The sequence below is a fragment of the Cylas formicarius genome, unplaced genomic scaffold, assembly GCF_029955315.1.
Source record: "Cylas formicarius isolate icCylForm1 unplaced genomic scaffold, icCylForm1.1 PGA_scaffold_5__7_contigs__length_24384050, whole genome shotgun sequence".
NCBI classification, from domain to species: domain Eukaryota; kingdom Metazoa; phylum Arthropoda; class Insecta; order Coleoptera; family Brentidae; genus Cylas; species Cylas formicarius.
Window position 1 is genome coordinate 4,127,562 of NW_026844341.1, and position 18,868 is coordinate 4,146,429.

At 36.1% G+C, this 18,868-nt stretch overlaps 1 protein-coding gene across 2 annotated transcripts in view; it reads right to left on the bottom strand.

Annotated features, from left to right (window-relative positions):
• LOC132702139 (chondroitin sulfate N-acetylgalactosaminyltransferase 1) overlaps window positions 1-18,868 on the bottom strand; it is a 464,298-nt gene that overhangs the window by 371,846 nt on the left and 73,584 nt on the right. Inside the window, exon 1 of one of the 2 annotated variants that reach the window (XM_060670592.1) lies at window positions 12,967-13,081. The exons of the other annotated variant lie outside the window; for it this stretch is intronic. The gene's annotated coding sequence lies outside the window, so the exon portion shown is untranslated. Of the gene's footprint in view, window positions 1-12,966; window positions 13,082-18,868 lie in introns of those variants that run through there. 2 annotated transcript variants of the gene reach the window in all.

Sequence of the window (18,868 nt, forward strand, 5' to 3'; positions counted from 1 at the left end):
CGAAGCGCGTCATAAAAAATTCCGGCGAAAGAATCCTACGGGAATGGCGCCTTTGTCTGCGACCGGGTCCAAGAACCTATCCCGAACATTACTCCGGAGTAATTCCGATCCGGAACGGTCCCGGAACAACAATGGGTGGCATTTATATAGCTTTAGCCTCATTGTCCGAACATCTAATTGCGACAAAATCCCGCGGAAAATAAGAGCGAGGCGGAAAAATGCCCTTTGTCGAGTCGATAAGTTAGAACATGAAAAAACTCCAGCGTAGTTTCATGTTAACAATAGTATATTAGGCAACAAATTTAATACACGCCACTTTAGTCACGAGCGGAGTGCATCGCAATGAATGCTTAATACACGCGGCATTAGTTGTTCGGTACAAAGTTGTTAAACATAACGAATAATATACACTGAGTAACGCGACTATCAGAACATACAAACGTCAAAATACCATCAGTGACCTTAGTTGCTCACTCATGACTGCTTGAAATGAAGGAAATAGACTATAAAATGATAACATGGGGTTTCGTTTGTCGAAGACAAAATAATCAACCCAGCAATGTATCCTTTCCCTTCAAACTTCAAATCGCTGTTTATTTATTTTTACGATCATAATGGCTTTAGTACTACAACTTTACCTAAAGGAAGAGTGCAGTACCACCTAGCGAGCTGTATTGGTACGTGTTACTAAGAGATGTGTTGTAACCCCCATAACTATCGTCATTTTCACATTCATAACATCACTTGATACAGTGCAAGATGAAAAGCAAATTTAAAGTAGTACGAATTGCCACACCAAGTAATTGCTAAGCTGCGTTTTTGATGTTTGTGGGTTCATCGCCTGTATACGACAACATGTTTGTTTCAGTTCGTCTACAGATAAGATTAGCAACTATTTGAGCTATTCGAATATGTGATGCGAAACCTGGCCGAAGCTAACGAACGGAAAATGAGAGGTTTTTTTAAAGAAAAAGATTTTTGCACCTGTGGGAAACCCTATAGTACACCGCGTGCCAAATAAAACGACCCACTATACGACCTGAAAACCCATAGGAGATACGACAAAAAGATTCGTACAAAAGTTTCTTGGACTCTTCTGAAGATTTAAAATATTATAATTAATTTTGTCGGTATTGGTATTGGTATTGGTATTGGTATTAAAAGGGGGGCGCCCTCGCGGGCGTCCAAGCACTTAGGCCACCAGATGGGCCCGTTGTGCCCCCAGGCCGCTCTAAAGGGCGTCCAGAATGCCGCCCCTCCTATAGAAGGTCAGCAACTCCTTTAGCCCAATACCGTGCATTGAGTCCGGATCGATCAGGGCCGTTCCGAAGACTCCCAATCTTGCCCATGTCAAGGCGGGGCACTCGGTGAGCAGATGATACGGGGTCTCCTGCCCTTCCATGCACCACCTACACTCCGGGTCGTCTCCAATGCCTAGCAAGCAAAGATGCCTCCTAAGCCTGCAATGTCCTGTGTAGGCCCCTGTTAGTGCTCTACACTCCCTTCTGGTCAGTCTAAGCAGCTCCCTGGTCCGAGGAAAGGCCCCGGAGCACCTCTCCAGCCCCCCGCGGCCCGGTCTCTCGCCCAGGCTTCGAGAGCTCCCCGCCTCACACACGGGGCAATCCCCAAGCGGGGCTCTGGCCCTATATGCCTATGCGAGGAGCCCCCCCTGGCTAAGGCGTCCGCTGCCTCATTGCCCCGGATACCGGTGTGACCCGGGACCCAGACCAACGTGACCTTTCTCTCCTCAGCCACCCTCCTCAGTACCCCTTTGCACTCCCTTATCAACAAGGAGCGCGTACGCACTGACTTCAGCGCCATGAGTGCTGCCCTACTATCCGAGCAGAAGAAGACTCTCCTGCTTCCGTAGTTGAGCCGAAGCACATCTCTGGCCGCCATCAATAAAGCGAAAATTTCCGCCTGAAACACAGTGCAGTACTGACCCAGAGGGACCGACAAGCTGGATCCCGTTGTCTCGCAGTACGCTCCAGCTCCGGCCAGATCTCCCATTCTGGACCCGTCCGTGTACCAGACAAGTCCATCCCAGGAGCCGACTCTGCCCTCTCTCCAATCTTCCCATGACGGAAAGAGAAAGGTCAATTTATCAAAGAAGTTCATCTCGGGTATCATGACGTCACTCGGCATGCCCATGACCCAGCGATCCCCGCGACAGCCCTCTAAAATGTCGTACGGACCCCGATTGAAGATTCCCTCCCTCCAGAGCCCGCAGCTCGCCAGCCTCACAGCTGTCCTGGCCGCCTCCATCTGCACCCGATCTGCCAGAGAGGGCAGCCCCACCAGAGCCTCCAGGGCCCTCGTGGGCGCCGTTCTCATGGCGTCCGTTATGCAGAGGCAAGCCAATCTCTGCAGTCTGTCAAGAACTAGCCTTGCTCTCGCTCTTTTGGTCCCCGGCTACCATGCCACTGCCCCATGCGTGAGCATAGGCACCACCATGGTACCGTAGATCCACTGCATGATCTTCGGCCCCAGGCCCCAAGTGCCCCCTACCGCTCTCCGGCACGCCCACAGAGCTCCAAAGGCCGACCTGGTCCTTGATCTTATATGTTCCTGGAAGGTCAACTTAGAGTCCAACCATACGCCCAAGTACTTGACACTTCCGCTTGCAGAAAGAGGCACCCCATCCATCGAAATGTTGAGGTTGCACTCCATCTTCCTTTTCCTAGTGAAGATAACCATCTCCACCTTGCCAGGATTGACAGCCAACTTGCTGTCCAGGCACCATTGTGAGAATCTTGCCAATGCCCCGTTCAGAAGCCCCTGCATCCTCCTCACGTCCGTCCCCTGCGTCATTATCACAAGGTCGTCTGCATATGCCTGAGCATAGACCCTAATTTTGTCGGTACAGGGTGTCTCTTCCGACATGAACTATGTTAGTTTAAATGGGACACCCTGTATATATCAATATTTTTGGAATCAATGGCTAAAATAAAAATTCCTATTCGAATTTTGCATAGTTTAGGCAGAAATTGAGGTTATTTGTGTTTATTTGTTTCCATATTTTGATTGCCCTATATAAAATTGTGTTGTGCCGCTACTGATCCAGGTATCGCAATGAAAATTTAACCACAGGCTAAAGAGATGACGTGCTACTCAATAAGTTTGACAGATGCGCCTCAACTTATACACGGTGTCCCAAATAGTTGGTGCCGTTTTGGCGAATTTAATTAACAAAATTTCAAGATATTCAAATGGAACACCCTACATTTTTATTCAGATATCAATTCTAGGACAAAAAACAAGGTAAGATATTCGAGGTTTAAGATAATCCCCACATAAATTCTTGCTGAATTTAAAGCTGCCCACATTAAGTCACTTGTTGGTAATATTAGGTATTTTTTGAATAGCAAAGACACGATATTACTTCTTTTAAAGATATAAAACTTCAGATATACGAATAACGCCTATTGCTAACAATAGAAAAATGGACTCTAGACTACACATGTTAACAGATTTAATAAAGCGTTAGAATTCAAATTTAAAGAAACATTAAATAGTTATTTATCTAGCTTGATTGAAAATACCTAATCACAAAAATAAATAATTAAAGTTTATAGGTTAACCAAAAAACTATAACTTATTTAAAATACAAATAAAATATATACGAACAAAAAACTATGAACTTTTTAAAGAGAAATACGGAAAACAAAAAAAAACAGAAATGTCAAAGTTTGTTTATACCTTAATGCGTAAAAAAAAGATTGTCATGTTATAGCAACTACATATTTAATATTTTGATATTTCTTTATTGTTTTGATGCCAGATGAAACAAGCATTCTAAGAGGAACATTTTTAACTAAACTTTATGTACCGAAATTATTTTTGTTATATTTATTAGTTATTTGGTAACCTAGATAATTAACCATTCAATGTTTCTTTATATATGAATTCTGAAGTATTATTAAATCTACATTGTTCACAATGTGGGCAGCTTTAAATTCAACAAGAATTTATAAGGGTGTTATCTTAAACCTCGAATACCCTAAAAGGTAAGAAAAATTTTTTCTCCTAGAATTGACATCTGAATAAAAATATAGTGTGTTCCATTTGAAAATCTTCAGATTTTGTAAATTGAATCCGCCAAAACGGCACCACCTATTTGGGACACCCTGAATAAGCTGAGGCGCATCTGTCAAACTGTTAGAATAGTGCATCATCTCCTTGGGTCAGTAGCGTCACAACACATTTTATATGGGGCAATCAAAATATGAAACAAAACACATAACCTCAATTTCTGCCTAAACTATGCAAAATTCGAATAGCAATTTCTTAACAAAGTGACCTTTATTTTAACCAAGGTGTTCCATTTAAAATAACAAAGTCGATGTCGCAGGGGACACTTTACACCCTATCAACAACCCTGTATCAACAAAATTATTATATATTAAATCTTTAGGCGAGTCCAAGAAACTTTTGTACGAAACTTTTTTTCGCATCTCCTATGGGTTTCCATATAGTATTGCGGGTCGTTTTATTTGGCACACGGTGTACATCAGAATTATATAAAGATCCAGATATGATGAAGAAGGTGAAGGCAAGGATGCTGTGTAATATCCCTTCATGTGTTGATGAGCTCGCTCGACTCTTGAGTACGTTGGTCGGTACCGGAAGGAAATTACAACGGTTAGTTGCACCGGACCCGCAAGTGTCGGCTGCGCACTATCAATATGGCACAATCTTCTTGCTCGGCAGCGAACATAACGCTCCATCGACGTAGTTTTGCTGCACCCACTACAGCTTTCATAGGCGAGCCGTGTCGAAAGATATCTTGGTACACGGATGGTAAAACGGGCTTCGCAAAGACTAAGAAAGACGAGAAGCCTTTTGTGGTGCCCCTAACGAGCTAACAAAACATCGGCAACAGTCGCCCCTGGGTTGTAAAACCATGGAATAAGAAAGCTAAACTTTGAAACTACCATTTCTGCCAGGATATCATACCAATTTATTTCAAAGCCGCTTCATAGTAAGTTCCTTGGGATTTATTTAATTTATTTAGTTAATTTTCATATAACCATCAACCTGCCGAAGACATGGGTGAAATACCATCTTGAAATATAGCTGACATAGAGAAAAAGTTTATTAAAAAATTTTATAGTTTGTTGATATATTTTAAAATATTCAGCAGTTTGAGCTCGATGAGTTTCAGGTATGATGAGTCACTCTCAAAGTTAGCCTTCCAAAATATGGCCGAAGTTAGATTAGGATTTGGGTTCGGATTTTCTGTGGATATGCTGAGAAAGTAAGAACGGAAATATTGTTAGGAAACTCCCAAAAACCATATTCAATATTGCTTTAAAGAAAATGACCCCTTTTCCACTCGCGTCACCCCAAAAAATAAATTTAATTACTATTTCGCAATCTCGAAAAATCTGACGTTGTGACCGAGATTCAACCAAAACTGAAATATTTAAAAATTCTTTATATTTATTTCTCAATTTCAAAAAAATGTGGCGTTGTCCCAGATATTTAACCAGGTCATTGAAGAGCCACTAAGGAGAGACTCAAAAATTGCTCGACGATTTTAAAACTGCCGGGAAGATATAAACCTACCTCCAATAATGAAATACTCAAAAGTTCTTTATATTTCTTTAGCAATCTCAAAAAAATCTGACATTTTCCCAGATATTCAATTAGCCTATCAAATACCCACTTAGAAGAGCCTCAAAATGATGTATTACTCAACCACCTTGAAATCGTCTAGAAGATAGAAAACTACCCCAATAATGAAATAATCAAAAGTTCGTTATATTTATTTAGCAATCTCAAAAAAATCTGACGTTTTCCCAGATATTCAATTAGCCTATTAAATACCCACTTAGAAGAGCTTCAAAATGATGTATTACTCAACCACTTCGAAACCGTCTGTAAGATATAAAACTACTCCAAATAATGAAATACCCAAAAGTTTGTTATATTTGTTTCACAATCTCGAAAAAATCTGACGTCCCAGAGATTCAACCAGACGATTGAAGAGCCACTTAGGACGTCTTCAAAATGATGTATTACTCAAGGACCTTGAAACCATCGGAAATGTATAAAACTATCCCCAATTATGAAATACCCAAAAGTTCGCCATATTTATTTAGCAATCTCAGCTACCTCGAAACGCTCGGGAATATATAAAAGTAGCCCTAATAATGAAGTAACCAAATATTCGTTTTATTTATTTCGCAATCTCAAAAAAATCTCACGTTCTCTCCGATATTCAATTAAAGAGAAATTAGGAGAGCTTCAAAATGATAGATATATCATTCACTACCTTAAAACCGTCGGGAAGATAGAAAACTACCCCAATCAAGAAATGCCCTAAAACTCGTTTCATTTATTTCAGAATTTCGAAACAATCTAATGTTGTCCCAGATATTGAATAGACCATTGAAGAGCCAAAAAAGGATGTATTGGTCATCCACCACGAAACCATCATAAATGAAATGCCCACAAATTAATTATTATAACTCTCTTGTGAAACCGGTTCTTCAATATTCTTCGGTGTGGAATCCTCAATACGCGAAACATGATGCTAGAATTGGAAACGATCAAAAAAGATTTATCACAGCAGTCAATTATAGGTTCAACAGACCATTACACATCATTATTATTGCAGTTTGGTATTCTATAAAGTGAAAATCTTCGAATAGCAATGATATCCCATTTGTAAATAAGCTTGTCAATAGCTTTATAAATTCGTCGTTTTGTAGTGGTTGTCTGCGCTTTATAGCAACTACCTATTTTAGAAGAAAAAATTGCCTTTTGTTTATCACTGTGTGTAAAAAGTTATAATGTCAGCTATTATGTCAGCATAATAGCAATTGTGATATTTGTCAGTTATGATTAAACGGTTTTAAGAACTGTTTAATTAGTACACGCAGATCTGTTTTGATAAAGGAAGATATGAAGACGAAGAAAGGAAGGAGGGGAAGAGCATATGAAGGAAGGGCGAAAGAATGATCTAGTAACGAAAGAGTTACCTTTTGTTTTTGCTTTGCGATAGTGTGGTCGTAAAGATTGGGTTTTTGACTCTAAATTTAACTGCAAAGACACGTCCGCCGATCATGGATACTTGCGTTATTCAGACTTGTTTTATTTTTACTTTTCATATTTATATTTATTTAGCCATTCATTAAAAGCTTTCGGGGACGACATTTGAGCACAAATTGAAGCTCTCCTAAGTGGTTCTTTGTATAATTGAATATATGGGACAAAGTCAGATTTTTTTGAGATTCGGAAATAAGTAAAACAAATTTTAGGGCATTTCATGTTTGGGGATAGTTTTTTATCTTGTCGACTTTTTTAAGGCGGTTGAGCAATACATCATTTTGCAGCTATTTTAAGTGGTTCTTCAATGATCTAATTCAGATTTTTTTGAAATTCCGAAATAAATAAAACCAATTTTATGGTATCTCGTTATTAGGGGTAGTTTATATCTTCCCGACGGTTTCAAGGTGGCCTAAGGGGCTATTCAATAATTTTGTTGAACTTCTAGGAAAACGTCAGATTTTTTCGAGATTGCGAAATAGTAATTAAATTAATTTATTGATCTTCTACACAAACTTCCACAGGCTACTGTAATACTTTTTATAATATTTCTAGATCCCTCCTGCGTCGGTTTTTGTTGAGTCGAACTAGCTAACGTTTCGCCAATCATCCTGCTGGCTTCTTCAAAGCTTAACTGAAACTGGCCTGTGTCAGCAAGTTCTACTCAGGAAAAACCGACGCAGGAGGAAGTCAGAAGTTTTGTAAAAAGGGGTTATTTTCTATATAGCAACATTAGTTATGGTTTTTGGGAGTTGCCTTAAAATACTTCCGTGCATATCTATAGGAATATGTTTTTTTATTATAAAGATAAGTAACAAACTGGTCCACTGTAATATTTGAAAATCCAAATTCGCTCTTTGGAAAACAGGAAATTGCTTCGAAATAACAAAATAGATCAAATTTGTTCAAAGAATATTTTGAGACATTGCAAACTTCTGGAAATTTGAATCCTAAATTGGTTATGTCGTTTCAAAGCTCATTAATGAAGCGCTTCTAGTATGTTGTCATTTATCTTAGCAAATACAGGATGTTCCTCAAGGGGTGCACAGTTCTCGTCTCCGTTTTAATATCTTTATCATTCCACCGATAAAAATTTACGCATTTTGACAAAGTAATGGGTTTCTTGCCATTTTTCTCTTTTATCAGCCGCCGATTTTAACCTGATCCAATTGCTTTACTCTCTATCCAAGGAAATTGAGTTTGTTGGTTCAAATCCTGCATTCTTTTGTCATTTTATTGTTTTATGGTAAAGTCACGGCTCTTGCCTTAAACGATTTGCATCTATGCATTTCTATCAAAACCAGGGAATTTCACTCTTGCCAGCAAACATTGTTGATTTTGTTTTCCCAGCACCACTCGTAATCAACGAGTCGGAACTGGTCAGTTTTTGTTTGTATGTATGAAGGTACGAAGGAAAGAGTGAAAGCTTGAAATTATAATTAGAAAACCGACGTGTTAGCTAGTTGTGACCTAAATTTATCAGTAAGTGCGTGTATTTTAAATTGTTTCACGAATCAAAGTGAGTCTCACGCCGTAATCAAGAGCGAGATAGGTTAGGAACACCAGAAAAACAAACGACTAATGTTAGTAAAGAAATTAGTTTTGGCGTCAATATTGCAGTGCACATAGTCATTATATAAAACGTAAATATAAAAAACTGCAACTACTTCTGTGTTAAAAGGTATATGTAAAACAAAATGTAACAGTATAATAAATGAACAGAAACTTTGAGATGAAACTGTGTATTTTACTAGATCACCATTTTTCATCAATGGTTTCCATTTTGGAAGATGTTTTTGGCTTTATTTTAGGACTTTAAAAATTATTTAGATATAAACATAACATCCACATATATAATTCCATTAAATTTTCTATTTCAGTTTATTACAAAGTGATTTTAAGGACACTTTGATTATCCAGATATTTTTTCCAGCAATATAACAAAATTGCCTTTATATATATAATTGTTATAAATTCTCAGGTCCATTAATTTTAATTAAAAAGTAGTAATTCTAAAATCTTTTTGTTAGAAACGTTTGTCTTTCAAATTAATTGGAAACACAAATTTATCATAATAAAAGTACCAGAAGTTGTAAAAAGGAATTTCAATATCACAAATGATACACCACTAAAAAGAATTCGTTGATTTGAAGACATTTGACATTATGTTAAAGTCGTGTGTGTATTTAAAGTGGACGAAATGCGTGAAGATTTTGATTCGATAAAAAAAAATTACTTCAAAATTACTTTGGTTCAAAATCATTAGAAATTGGTTTAAGGTTAGAACATGTTAAAAGAAAGACACTTAAATTGTAAGATTTTTGTAATGACATTAGCAAATAGTTTCGTCAAAATCTGTGCGCTCTTGGGGCAAATTCCCTAAGAATTTTTCCTAAAATAATTTTGCGTTCTTTGAAAGTTAGTTAACAATTAAAATTTAAATATCCTTTCATGAATGAAAATTCGGGACCTTAAACTTAACAAAAAAATAACACAGATTTCTTATCCATCACAAAATGAAGTCGCAAAAGTATTGTTTTGGCCAATAAATATTTACATTTCAAAAGTTTGTTGACATAAATTTTCCAATAAATCTGTAAATATTTAGGAATACAAACTTATTTGATTTGTTTTCATAAAATATACAAAGAAGAATACGACAAATGATGAGACGAATGTATATGGTATATTTTTTCTAATAATAGGTACTTACTTTTATTTTCCTTACTTTATTTTCTTATTCAAGTAAATATATAAATATATATATATATATATATATATATATATATATATATATATATATATATATATATATATATATATATATATATATATATATATATATAATATTTTAGCATAGGTCATTTGTGTGATCTTCAGGCATTTCTGGTCCATCTATATTCAGTTTTTAAAAAATAAAAAATGTTCTCCTGTTTGGTCATTTGGGTTTCATTTGTTTTATTATATGGAATCCACGCTACGCAGTTCATATCAACAGAATAGAAAACATTCAAAATAAATTCTTAAAATTTCTCGCCCTTAAGACCCACACTCGCATAGAAGAAAGAGATTATCGCCCAATGAAAAATCGGTTCAAAATACTTAGTTTCGAAGATAAACGGACTGTGGCAGACTTGTGTATGCTTTACAAAATAACGAACTCAAAAATTGATTCTCCATATCTTTTGTCGAAACTTAACTTTAGAATTCCCGCTCGAGATTTAAGATACGCTAACCTCTGAAATCCCATCTAGTAGAACCAGCACAGGGCAGCATTCCCCTTTGCTAAGAATGCAAAATTCATATATTACACTTAACTCGAATTTTAACCTCGACATCTCTTCAATGTCTCAGATGCAGTTTAAACGATATATCAAGTTAGTTAGTGTATGAGTGTTAAATATCTTCCTCTTTTTGTATAATGTTCTACATCCGACTTATGTTTGTTTTGTATAAATCCACCTATTTGAACTAACATTGTGGTTGCTATTTTTTTTTTGGCACTAAGTACTGTAAGCGACCCAAACTTGTAATAAATAAATAAATAAATAAGGCAACGTAAGCTAAGTTCAATCAGCTGTTCAATTTCAATTTTCTATGTGCAAGTAGTACTAATAAAACATGAAAAGAAAATATTAAACTTACGTAAAATGATTAAAAACGGTATACAAATTGCTGCATGACAATATAATCGAACCTCATAGTGAATTCGTGCCGAATTGCAAATAATCACCTTGCTGCTCAAATTTTAAATTCATTAATATTTTTACGTTTAAGCTCACGAGACCTTGGCATAAAAAATATTAATTTTATTATGAGAGGGTGGAATTTTCTTTCAAAAAGCCCAACAAATTGACACAATGAGAGACTGTTGTGGAGTTATAAGATTTTCTTTCTAAACCTTGAATTTTTGAATTTGGGGCTTCATGATGAATGACAAGTAAGGTAAAATAAAAAAGAAAATATCCGAATTATGATGGTATCGAATCATTAGAACTGGAAAGAAGATTTTGAATCTCGTTTACGTCGATTTTAAAACCAACAAATGCACCGACAGTGTACTTTGTAGGTTATCTCTTGTTTGTAAACACAGTAATTCATAGAGAAACTAATTTTGTCTTGTTTAGTGTCTCAGTAATATAATCTGCTCTAATATTTTAAATAACACTATATTCCTTAATCAGAAAATTAACTTATCTTTACATATTTTCATGATATGGCTTACACGCTTAAGTCTATAGAGACAAAATCAATGAGATTATCTCAACAGCCAAAAGAATTTATTATAAAAACGACAATGATTTTCAGTGAAAAGCAAAATACTCGAGAAAAAGACATTTTCTTTGTCAGAAGTTTTTAGAATGTACGTTTTATTCTTTTATTTGTTAATAATGAAAAGTACGCGGTATTTATACAGTGTTTATCTTGGATGTTACGTTTTTTTTATGTCTTTGTTCGCTTAAGTTAAAAAAAAAATAGGTCGTAAACTATTCTGAGTACGATTCTTCCTTTATCTTCACTTTTTTGTATCAAATATACACAAAAATAATAATGATCCTAAAATTAAAACCTGCGGCACTCATTTACTAATGTTTCTAGAATTTCACAAATCCTATATAACTAAACTATTAGGTTTTTATTGTGTAAAATTGTTTAAAAAAACTTTTATTCGTGTCAATGCGCGGCTATTGCTGGCGTGCTATATGCGAAAATGTTGTAGAGCTTTTTACGGCATAGAATGGAATTTTGTTTTTAAATTTAAACCCTTTCAATGTGCGCTGTCCAGCATCGGACAATGGCTCTCTGAACTGCAGAATGGGAGCGAATTTCAAAAGTCAAAAGGTACATTTTATGCCGAACATTTTTCGGGAAATTCACTGTGGATGAATACATTGGCGCACTATAAACACGCTCTTCAATTTGTTTTTAGGACACATATAATAGACGAGATTTTTATCTCTATAAAACCGAAACATTGTATTTACAAAAATAATTAAAAAAAATATCCCCCAGACATGTAGGTATTAATTTAGACAAGGAAAACCCAACTAAATATTAAATATGAAATACAATTTACAGACTAAATATACATACATTTTTAATTGATCTAAAGCAATGTCAATCTATAGTGATTTGGTTTACAAGATTTTTACAATGTTAAACCAAACATGTCCATAATTATAAAAAATGATATCACTTAAGAGTTTGACATTATAAACATTTTTTGGTGCGTTGACAGAACCACTGGGCAATTATTCTTACCTACGAATTTGCTCAATTCGCAAAGAAGTAATTTCAATAAACTTTTTTGTAAGGTAACAGTTTCTCTAACACTTCTGCTTTTTTTAAGGTCTTGAAAAGTTGACGCCGTCAGGTATGGCAGAAATACCATTCACACAATGATTGTTAGCGTCAAACGCTAATGGTTAAAAGACTGCATCTAAATGAGTAGTTAAAGAGATTTATTTTATTTTATGAATGAAAGTATGAATGAAAGTAGTTAAAGAGATTTATGAATTTATAAATTGGAATACAGCCATGCTTGGGAATCGTAGCCGCACTTTTAAAAGAAAAATAAAGCGACCATACTGCACAGCTATATTCTAAGATAGATCTCGGCAAGGAATGGCAGACTCTACTTCACGGAAGAGTGGTTGCACGAACTAGTACACGAAACACGGAGTGGCTGTCGTATATTACACTACGCTGCTGACCTATCTGTTTTGTGGTACATCGTGGATAGCTTGCTAATAGTACCTTCGTATCATATCCAGAGCATAAAAAATACTTTTTGTTTTATTCTTTTCTACTTTAAGTTTGCGCGATAATTTTGTGTTCTACTTTAAAGAAAAACACTCCAGTGAACTCTTTTTAAGGCTTTGAGCATAAGCTTGAAGGGCGTGGCGTACTTACATGTTTGCTGCTGTGTAAAAAAAGAGTCCAGCTGAAGGAACGTGAATAATGGACTACTTCAAAAAATACATTAATTCCAGGTCGTCACGCGCGTAATTTACAGACGTGTAAATTCATGTCCAACTTTCGATTAAATGAAATCGGTTCGCCTTCGTAGCACATATCAATTTACTTGCACGCAACAACAATAACCAATAAAACTGCTTCAATATTTATGTACTATTTTTATCATTAACACACACGGTGTAGTTTGTTCCAAATTAAGAGCTTTGATATTTTAGCTATGTTAAAAGTTGCTCCACAGGTACATTCACAAATATTATTTTTTGTATGTATAAATAGCTATAGAATATACTTTTTACAAAACTTCTGGATTCGTCTTGCTAATCAAGTTCGACTCAGCAAAAACCGACGCAGGAGGAATCCAGAAGTTTTGTAAAAAGTATTACAGTAGCCTGTGGAAGTTTCTTTGAAAAATTAGCTATAGAATATTTCAGTTTAATAAAATAGAAAAATCCATTCAGTTGACCTTAATTTCGGTGTCATTCAAAGGCGGAATAAAATGGCAACATTCGCAGCAAAGAAAAGATGTCCCAATATTCCTTAACTATCGGCGACTGCAAAAATACTATTATTGATATGCCTATGGAAAGCATAACCAAAAAGCACTTTTGTTGGAATGAAATCATCCACTTGTAAACCACCAAAAATATTGAAATTGAACCTCGTTTCATAATATACAGTATGGAAGACATGACAGATATGGTATAAGTATTGATAACTTAATCCTACAGAACTTACACGGGCTCCAGGGAAAGGATTTGTAGCAAGATAACCAAATTGAAAATGAAAGGTCTTCAACTACAGTTTGAGCAAGCCATTGCAAATGTCAAAAAGAAGATAAAAATGTTGATCTTGACTAGTTGATCAATAAAATAATGATAATAATAAGGACAATAATAATAAGTTTGGCCGCAATACCGTTGCCCGTCCAGGAGCACTAGGTTAGCAAGCAGCTATGGTTTCTCACATTTTTACGGGCAACAATGAAAGAGCAAGATTCCCACAATCCACCCCGTTCGCATGGGGGTGATGGGTAACATGAGGATGCACGCCCTCTGAAAATCTCTGAAAACAATGTCCTAGAGATTTTACAGCATATCTCCGAAGATCGGTATATGCCAGGACCCCACGGCCTCTACGAAATCAATTGCAAATTCCTCCTGTGGTCCTCCTGCTGTCCCTTTAACGACGATGACCCTATGGACCGAACAGTTAAGATCAGTATCAAATTTCGTTATAAACCAAAAGATCTTGCACGTATAAACGCTGAGCTACAGGATGAACTTCCACAAGATGCTGATATTGGCACTTATTAACGCTGTATATCGAGCTGCCACAAAACTGTTTCCGGCAGAGTATCAAGAAAATCGAACGCCGACTACAACAGATCGTCAATAAAATCTGCCTGGCTAGGCAGCGGACGTATCTTATACAGAGTGTATAAGATTTCCTCACCACTAACACACCTTTTTCGGAGAAAGTGAGGAAAAACGCTGTAAAACTTCAACAGCAACACCACACACTTAACAGGAAAGTGCTTCTCATGATCAAACACCGTATAAGGTCATTGGGTGTTATAAAAAACAGGTAAATAAACAAGCTAGATGCATCAGAGATCACCACATTTTCAGAGCAAAACCCTCTAGCCTACTCCACATAAACGAACCGCTGCCAGTGTCAGAAGTAGAGAATTTCTGGAGGAAAATCGATGAGACAGCAACACCATTACAAGCAGACCGTCCTGCACTGATCAACTTCAGAAACTATTGTCAAAAGATGTACCTTAATCGGCATGACAGCACAAGAGTCACAACAGAAGAAGTGGAAAAAGCCCTTGAAAGTGTCAGAAATCATTCTGCACCAGTGAAGTAGTTTCACGTGAAGAAAACATATATATTTCTAAATTTAACACCCCGTATGTTATTTTTTACATTAATTGGAAATCATTTAAGGTTTTCATAAATATATATTAGCATAAAGTTGTTTTGAAAGTCAAACTCAAAATTTTTTTTTTCATATTTTGTTTGTAGCACTAGGCCACTCAATACTTTAAAATTCAATTATTAAAATGTGTTTTATACATTATGAAACACTATTTGTAATAATTTTCTACTTATTATAGTCCATTATTACATAAATTAATACGAAATGACATTATATCTAAAGAATATTAACATAATATTATACCTAAAACTGTTGTTCAAATAAGAGACCATTTTCTCGAATACAAAACTACCACATTTCACATATTTTTTTGATGGCATTTAAAAGAATTATTGGTCTCCGTAGATTTTCGAAAGTTGAATCAATTGCCCCTCGAATTTTCGCCACAGACTGGTATCGTGTTTTACATGTTTTATTTGCTATACATCCCCATTAAACGAAATCTAAAACTGAAAGATCCGGAGATCATGGAGGTCATCTTACCTATTCATTTTTGACGAAAGTTGTCGTCTAAAAATGTTCTTAAAAGTCAAAAGTTATGACTTGGGGCACCACTTTGCTTACTAAGGGAATATCTTCGACTAATAATGAAATGTCTAAGTACCTACTTGCTGTAACACGACGCCCCAATCCCAAAGCGTCCTTGTTGGCCCCATTTAAAAATTAAATGGTGGTTTTCTGTGGATCAGTTCCTCGTTTAATATTATATGGCGATTTAAAACTTGTCGGACCATGTTACAAGCATTCCAAAAGAATCGTCGATTCGTATTAGTTGCAAATACCAGTGGTAAAACTGCATCCTAGGCTCGGCATCGTCATATTGCAAATGTTAAACACTGTTAAACTTGTGTGGATGGTATTTGTATTTATTTTTAATTCTTTGGGCAGTAGATTTTGGTAACCCTACTGCTTGTTTTATGTGTTTGCAAGATAATAACTTCGTTGCTTCCATGTTCCCTAACACATTTGTTTCTCTTTGCTCCATATTCTCCTAAGACGTGGTTAAATCAAGGATCAGTGCCTAAGTAGATTTATTTTCAGACTAGCATCCCTTTAAAAACCTTACCCTTGTTAATATTTTTCAGATTAATAAGATATAATTTAAAAAAATATTTATTTTCCCGTTTTTTCGAAATTAAGTGAAGAGTCTCTTGTCATCATTTTGAGCTTAATTTTCAGAACAGCTTTATAAGCTTAGGTGATTTCCAAATTTCCAATTTAAAAAATAATATACAAGGTGTTCTATTTAAATATAACTAATAAACGTTCAGAGCAAGTTAAACTACGCCACTGGAATCTAAAAATCCTATCAGAACGCTTCTTAAACTCGTCAATAACTTATAAGACAACAGAGACACGAAGATGGTAGCAAAATCAATAATTTTGGATTTCACCCTGGATTTCAAAAACCAAGAAGAACATGATAATTTTATTGACTGCATCTTTAATTTCACAAAAAAGTAGCACAAACTCGCGTAAACCGAGTCTCCATTTTTAAAAATAACCCGTAAAACTCTCCAAAATGGAATACCTTGTATACTTCCGAAATTCCGACTATTTTTCACAAATTTTGACTCATGTCGCTGGCATTGTCCCTTACGAGAGACCTATATCAGAAATACCGAACGATTCTTCAGAAATTCTAACCTATTTTTCAGAAATTCTGAATTATTCCTTCAAAATTAACTTTATTATAACACGACCAGAAATATAGTGCATTTATTGCTTTAACGTTTTAAGTATTTTACAGTACCTTAACCGCAGACCTTAGCAGGACCGTGGTTAAAGCCATCCGGACAGATGTTTAGTCCGTATTAAATACGTCTTGCCTGAGATGGACCGTAACGAATATTTGTAGAAACCTGAAATTTTTATGTGAAACGTAAATGGAGCGTTTTAAATTTGATGAAGCATTGATGCTGCTGGGTATTTTCTAATAAGTAGAAGCGTTTATTTTAACATCAAGTGTGGATTATAATGAAAACATGACCGCGGAAATATTTGAGGACTGGTTTGAAAATACACTTTTACCAAAACTATCGCCAAATCCTTTTATTGTGTAGGATAATGCCTCGCATCTTTCTGCCCAAATTAGAAAAATTCCAAATACTTTTTCAAATAAAGAAGAAATAGTATATTATGCAATAAGTGCGGTAAACGGCATTTGACTCACGACATTATTTGACACGAGCGGAGCGAATGTTTAATAAGCGACTGAGTTAAAAAGTTTACCGAACGTGTTGCATACTATACTTTTTCTACGACCGTTAGTTTTTGGGGACATTTTGGTAAAACAACACGAATACATTCACTGACATAACCGTCAGAATTGACAAACGTCAAAATTCAAAGCGTGGGAAACATCTCCGAAAACATCCGATTGGTCTCAAACCCGTGCGGTAAAATCCCGGAAATCTCCGAAGTGGCTCGGATTCGTGGGAGAGGAAACTGATATCGTAAAGTGACGCTTCCCGTATGCTAGATCGGTGGGTAATTAGGTATTTTATAGACGGGAGTAGAAAATAGTATATTATGCAACAAGTGTGGTAAACGACATTTGACTCATGAGGTTATTTGACACGAGCGGAGCGAGTGTTTAATAAACGAGTGAGTTAAAAAATTTACCGAACTTGTTGCATTTTTCTACGACCGTTAATTTTGGGGTACATTTTTGCAAAACAACACGAATACATTCATACATACATTGATAGTGTAACGGGTTCAATTTGTCATTGGCTACTTCGATTTATATTTCTTACATGTAGGTTAATAACGCTCGGATACTACCTATCGAATGTTTTAATAACCTAAACATCAAAACTACTGGTATTGCTAATTATTCTTGTCCCTTGTTTTCATTTACTTACACTTGTTGCTTTTTGGAGAGGTTATATTTCAATCCTCTGTCAACGCGAATGCACCCGGCCATTAGTACAGTTAAGTACTCGATTTTTGGCCCACGTTCGTCTTCGATTTCCTAAGACGTTACTACTGCGTAATAATTGGTTTTTATTGATAATAGCGGGTAGTAGTTAGGTAATATTTCACATCACTAGGTGTCGGAACCGAACATCGTATTGCCAGCACCATAGGTCTTTTTTTTTTTGCATTACGATTTCCGCCGATGCAAGTGGATGCAAGATTTCAATCCGAATAAGTTTGTGGCATCTCGTAGTTTTCGATGATTAAACCGGATTGAAATCGTATAGAAGTTGCGGATCGTCGTTTTGTTGGTAGCATTTTGCTTGGACGTCCCCAACATTACAGCTTAGGCTGGATTAAAGCTAACCAACCTAGCACCTGGCACTCTTCACCGCCACCCATGATCATCAGGCGTAAGTTTCACAATTTATTTCACGCGTTGCAAGTAATTATGATCACCGCAACTCATTATTTTGTTTTTTCTTTTGGTACCTGTTTTTTGATTGTTGGTCTGGTTTTAGTTTCCAATTTGGTACCGGGTTCCCTAGTTCCGGTTCATTTGGATTTGGTGCCTCTTTCCCTTCGTGGACGGCAGGTGTTTTGAATTCTGCAACCCAAGAATTACCGAGTCTTCAAGTTAACTCGGTTCCGGACGTTGCAGTGCATATTTCCTCGTGCAAGAGTGATAAGCATTCGTGCATATCCCACTGATAGGTGAACCCGTAGGCAGTATACAGAACAGCTGTCCTAGAGCTTGCTGGTAACTGTAGGAGAACAGATAAGCCCATTTTATTTACGTTTCGGTTAATTTTATAACTATTAAATACAAATTTCAATTTTTAAACATCAATATAAATTAGAGAGCTCAGTAAAGATAAAGTACCCAATTATAGAAACATTTTTTTTTGATAATTATTTGTAAACGATTGATCGTAACCAAGCTTCCTGTGTTTATGGTGTACTTAAGTATTTG